Below are 6,000 nucleotides of genomic sequence, written 5' to 3'. Positions count from 1 at the left end.
GGGGGGGCTGCTGGGGGCCGGTGTGGATGCAGGAGCCGGCTGGCAGCCACCAAGCTCCTGCAGGGTTGAAATTGTCACCCAGGAGGGGAGGGGAAAACTTGTTTCATTTTGGCCATTTCCCAATTTCCCGGCCCCTCCGGGGGCAGGAGGTGCGATGTGGCTGGCAGGGGAGGGCGGAGGGGAGGCCGGGGCAGGGCTGGGAGTACAGAGGGGAGAGCCAGATGTGTGCGCGGGGGGCTCGGCATCCTCCTGCTGCGGGGAAAGGGGGGACTGCGGGAGACACCAGCGCGGACGCAACCCCGGCAAGGAGGTTTAAACAGCCTAAAGGTGCAGGACCAAGAGCGCGGGTGCAAAGGAAGCACCAGGGTGGTTTGGGGAGATGCTGACCAGGACAGACACCCCCAGTGCACCGGCAGCGTCCCCTCCGCTGTGCAATATTTTGGGGCTCACTGGGAGCATCCCCTCTGCTGTGCAATATTTTGGGGTCACGGTGCAGGCCAGGAAGGTGCATACCCAAGGTTAGGGAGGAACTCAGCACCAGCACCGTGGTGGCCAGTCCCACCGTCCCAAGGTGACTCCACTCGCCAGCGCCCGGGACCCCGCATGCCCTGCTCCCACCCAGCCAAGCCCCCGCTCCTCCCCAAGGCACCCTCTGCTCCCTGGGGCCAAGCAAGTTGCTCATTTCCTTTGTTTTCGGAAGGTTTGGCCGGAGGGTGTTGGGGGAACAGGGTGTTTGCTGACACCAGCTGATGGGCAGCAGCTCAGACCCATCTGCCTGTAACTCAAACCCATCCACACCAGGTCCCCTCTGGCCCCCAGCACGGGGCATCACACCAAAAACCACAGCGAGAAGCTCCTCGGTGGGTCGGGGAGGGGACTTAGATGCAATGTGCTCAAAGAAGAGGCAAAAAAACCCCAGCTCTTTCCCCAGAGAGCGGTGCGGGAGCGAGGGGGTTACTGGGAGCCACTGCCCAGCGCGGTGCCAGGAGCCACGGGGATTTGAGAGAAAGCCCGGCCGATGGCTGCCATCTGCTCCTGGCACCTTGTGCCACTGCCGGAGCCCAAAAGCACGCGAGCGCTTGGAAAAAACAAACCGCAGCCAACCCTCCTCCCCGCTGCGGCCGGCCGAAAACAGCCGGTAGCCCTGCGAGCCTGCGCCGGTGGGCTCGGTGCAGGCAGGGGGGAGTTGCAGGCAGCTGGGGCACGGCTGGGCAGCGAGAAGCAGCGGCACGGTCTGCTCCGGCCAAGCTGCCGAAGCCCTTTGGGGCGTTTAAAGGGCTGCGAAACGCTGCCCGCGTGGGTGGCTTCACAGCTGGGGACGCGTCCCCCTGTCCCTTGTGGGGTGGCTGGTGGCGGCGAGGCTGGGGGAGGCAGCAAGAAGGAGGGGGAGCGGCTGGGGGATGCTGTCGGGTCCCCACGTGGGGGCTGCCCAGCCCCCCCACTTCTGCCACCAAGGATGCACCGACAGCATCGGTTCTCTGCGCCACAGCGGCAGAAACACCGATGCCGAGAGATAACCTTGGGCAGGGGCTCATCCTCCCAAGGACACGCGGAAGCTCCTGGGGCCGCGGCCGAGGGAGGGATGGGGCGGCAGAGCCTGCGCTATAGGGCACATGCACAGCGACCCACGGGGCCGTGGCTTTGATGCCCCCCCAGCCGTGGGGAACGGCAGTGTGGAGATCCATCCCCATCCCTCTGGGAAGGCATCCAAGGGAGCCAGCTTGGCAAAGCAGCCAATTAAAGCAAGAAACGGGCAAACGGCAAGCACCCGCACGCAGCCTCGGCTGCCGTGGCCGGGTGGCCTCCGAGCCGTGGGGGAGAGCGGCCGAGTTTCCTGACCCACGTGCCAACCCCCCCTCGGGGCTCAGAGAAAGAAAAACCCCTTTAAAAAAAAAATTTTAAAAAGTCTCATTCAGCATTCAGCCTCTGTTTGTTTTCTGCACTCCGCTAAGCTCAAACAAGCAAAACAGATTAGCTGGGCTCATTTGTTTCCTACTTAATTACACCTCTTCGGTGCTGATGTAATATTTCAAGATTTGGGTTGCTAAGGCTGAAAATCCACCTGCCCCCCTCCCACACCCACCTTGGCTTTTCATTCCCATAATGAAAAAGCCCAGATGGGTTTTTTTGCAAAAAACCCTCTAATTATTGAGGAATTCAACGCTCTGAATTCAGAAGCTGCCAGCGAGCGCTCAGGTTGTCAGAAGCAGATGGACGGCGGCTCCAGCTTTTGATCACGATCTCCGAACCCCTCCCCAGAAAACAGGGAGAAGGCGGGGGCGAAGGACCCCGCATCTGCAGCCGCACGCAGCCCCGGATAACTTTCGTCGTTCCCCCCGCCCAGGATTGCTTTGGCATCAATAGGACTTCCCAGGAAGCCGGAGCAGCTGCGCGCCGTTGCAGTCTGCAGGATGAGGTCCTTGCTGGAGGAAGGAGCGCACGCCTCCCCGCAGAAGCTGCCGCACAGGCTGGAGGTGCCTCCCCTCCCTTTCGGCTGCTTTTCTTCCTCCCTTCCCCAGGCGCTGCGGCCGCCCCTCTGTGCCCCACATCGCTTCGCCCGTGCTAACGTGCCGAAAAATTTGCTGTGGTTAATCAAGGCAGAGCACGCCTTGCCAGCCCGTGGCACGTAGGAGAAGCTAAAGGTCCCAAAAGAGCAGCAAGACGCACGCGTGAGGGATTTTTAAGGCTTCCAGTGCATGCAATGGTCCCGCGGACCCCAGCCCGTCGGGCCGCTGAGCTGGGAGGGAGCTGCCAACCTCCTGCTCCAGCCAAAGGGATGCCGACGGCAGCACTGGCCCCCAGCCCACCCTGCAAAGGCCACGTTTGCACCAAGGAGTGTAACAAGTGAAGCACCCGGAGGGTTGGAGACGAGAAGCGATCCCCCTGCAATTCCCAGGCTAAGGAACCACCAGGGGATGGGGAGGTGGGGGGGAGCCGACCCCCACAATCCCATCCCGAATAAACCGCGGTGCTCCCACGCCTGGAAACCTCCCGGCTGGGTGGGACCCAAAGACGTTCGCACCCCCCCACCCACGCAGAGCCACCCCGAGCCTCCCCCCCGCCGCCCCACAGCCAGACCCCCCAGGTGCCCCCGCTGCCCCCAGCCTTACTCGAGTATGGAGAGAGCCGGGCATCGAGCGTCGCACCCTGCTCGCCCCCGCCGCAGATGCCGCTTGGCCCGGGCCCCGCTCCCCCCTGCCCCAGCTTGCGGGATTTCAGCCCCAAAAGAAAGAGCAAACAGAAGGCACGCACCGACTCCATCGCTCCAGAGCCGTCCGAGAGGCGGGGGGCTGGCCGGAACAGGGGGAGAGAAAGGGCTTTGCTTGCGGTGGAGCAGGCGGAGGGGACGGTGGAGCCACGGGAGGGCTGTGTGCGCGATGCCGAGCCGGCTGCGCGGCCCCAGCCAGCTTTCCCACGGTGGCATTTGCCCTCGCTGGGGCCCAGCGGTGTCCCTGTCCCCTCCCCAGGCCATGCCCAGCACTGTGTGGCTCTACCAGGACCCACTCTGCCCATCACGCTCAGCCAGGGCATCCCGTTGGGCTCCCCAGGGTTGGGATGGGGGGCGGGGGGGGAATTGCTTGTGGTTTTGGATGACCAAAAATACCCACAGGGCACCTGGCACCAGCGCAGCCGCAGAGTCCCCGGCAGCGACCGGCAGCTGACGGAGAAGTTTAGTTATTCAATAACTTTTAACCTCCCCACGTGGAAGCTGCTCTAAGCCTGCCTAATCACACAAGCTGCTTTTTCCAGCTAATTTTCAGGCATTCAGTGGTTTAGGATCTGTCTCTCCCTTGTACCAACCAGTGGGCTTGGGAGGAGGGAGGGCAAGGATGACAGAAAGCAACAGCTTTGGGTTCAAAACACCCAACTAATAGGAAAAATTAGAAGGAGAAAGCCCAGCAGACTTTGCTGCTGCAGAAACAGGCTACAGTGGATTGTCCCCTGCTTCCCGGGGACACGTGCACGGGGGATCAGGACCTTCCCCTCTGCAAAATGCTTTTTCCAAAGCAGAACAAGGAGCAGATGCAGGGAAAAGGCTGTGTCCACACCACCCAGGGCAAACAAGGCTCTTTTTGCCTTAAACCTAGGGAATTATATATGTCTATAAGGAAGGAGTTGGGTTTTTTTAACCCCCTCTCAGAAGAGCAGGCAAGGAGCTCTTGTCCTTGACGCAGCGGTGGGGTTTTGTTTGAACTTCACCTCCCCGCCTCGATCAGGAGATAACGGGTCTTTCCAGGCATCTTGAAGGGTTTTGCATCAATTTTTCCCAGCAACAAATCGAGGGAGAGCAGAAAGGCACATGCAGGCTCCTCACCGTGACTTCAGCCCCCGTATGCTGCAAAGTCAACGTGCCCGGAGAATTAGGATGCATCTGAAGGCTGCTGCATTAATTAAACCAGTGCTTCAAGATTAAATCATCACCAGGGACCCTGTTGTCTGCTGTCCCCTCCAATTGCCCCATCCAGCATCCACCCAGCAATGGGAGAACTGCACCTCGATTCAGCGTCGGGTTCAGCTGCTGCAAAGCCCCTGAGCTTCCCCAGCTCAGCTGATGCAGAGGCAATTTGCTTCTTTAAATTTAAGAGACTTTAACCCCAAGCGAGAGCCCTCCAGCCCCAGGCAGGGAGGGATGCTCTTGACCCACATATTGTACCGGCACGGACATGGCTCTCTTGCCCAGAAGCCTCAGCTCAACCCCAAGGAACCCAAACCTTGTAGAATAAAAATAGTTTTCAAAAGTCACATCCTGCCCTGATTGCTGTCAACACCAATAGATCAGGTCCCTGCTATACTTCACACGAGCCCTTCCCATCCCAAGGCGACTCGGATGCTGCTTGTGAGATCCGGGACGTTGTCCCACGTGCCCTCCAGTTGCTCACTGTTTGCCTGCAAAACCCCACTTTTATCCAGCTGCGAGCAATTTAACCCGGCATTTTCCTCTTCCAAAGCCAGAGTCAGTCCCCACTGCTCTGCACCGGGGCCGTTTTACCACCAAATCTCCATGAGAAAGACTTTTGAGCAGCCACCTCGCAGCAGAGGCATCGGGGCAGTTCAGTGTTTCTGCCTAAACCCCCAGTTGCAGCTTCCCAGCTCGGGCTGGGGGAGAAGCAAGATCCATCCCTGCACACGAGCCAGCTTCATGGAAACAAGGAGGAGGCAGGCGGGAAAGGTGCTGCGCACTGGCTTACAGGAATTTTTTATAATCGACTACAGGCATTTAGAGAAGGGGCTTGGAGATCTCAGCAGTGCAGGAGGAAGTCCTGGAGGGATGTCCCAGGGCTGCAGCCAGATGGGAACAGGCAGCAGCTCCCGCTGAGGAATTGCTATTTTATCGGCTTCCCAAGCGTTTGAAGGCGAGCCCTTTGCCTTCCCCACCTTATTTCCGCAGGTAAGAATGTTTTGAGCCTCCACAACAGTTTTCATCTGCCCCTTTAGGAGCTGAGCACGACCTTCCCAGCCACTCAGTACCCAAATTTCCCCCCCCCAAGCACGACAGGCACCCCACTCATGGCACGCGTCCCCGCAGCAGGGCCCCATCCAGCAACACCCCAAGTCCCTGTGCCATCCCCGGCACACACGGACCCAGGCCAGGGTCTCGACCCACCAGCCCCAGCACAGCCCAGGTCTCGCTCACCGCTGGGTCCGAGGATGGCCGCAGCATTGTTCCCCTGGGAAAAATAGTCCCACAGGTGCTCCTCGGGAGGCCGTGGCCGAGCCGCTTGCCTGGACCCACAAGGTGTGGGCGAGCAGCACCCAGGGGCCCCTCTCCTGCCAAGTGCATTGTATTTAAGGTGTGGGAGAAAGCGCTGATAATGGGGCAATCAATTTTCCTCCCAGTACCCGAGGCAGGTTTGCTCCAAGCCAAGCCCAGGAGCAGAACCTGGGGGAACCCGCTGAGAGTGTTTGCCCAGCCGCAGAGCAAGGGATCCCTGCTGCCAAAATCTTTCCCTTCCCTGCCCGGAGCCTCCCCGCATCCCTGAGGATGCAAACAGGGTTCAT

This window comes from Ciconia boyciana, chromosome 15 (genome assembly GCF_034638445.1).
Source record: "Ciconia boyciana chromosome 15, ASM3463844v1, whole genome shotgun sequence".
Lineage (NCBI taxonomy): Eukaryota > Metazoa > Chordata > Aves > Ciconiiformes > Ciconiidae > Ciconia > Ciconia boyciana.
This window is presented reverse-complemented; position numbering follows the sequence as displayed.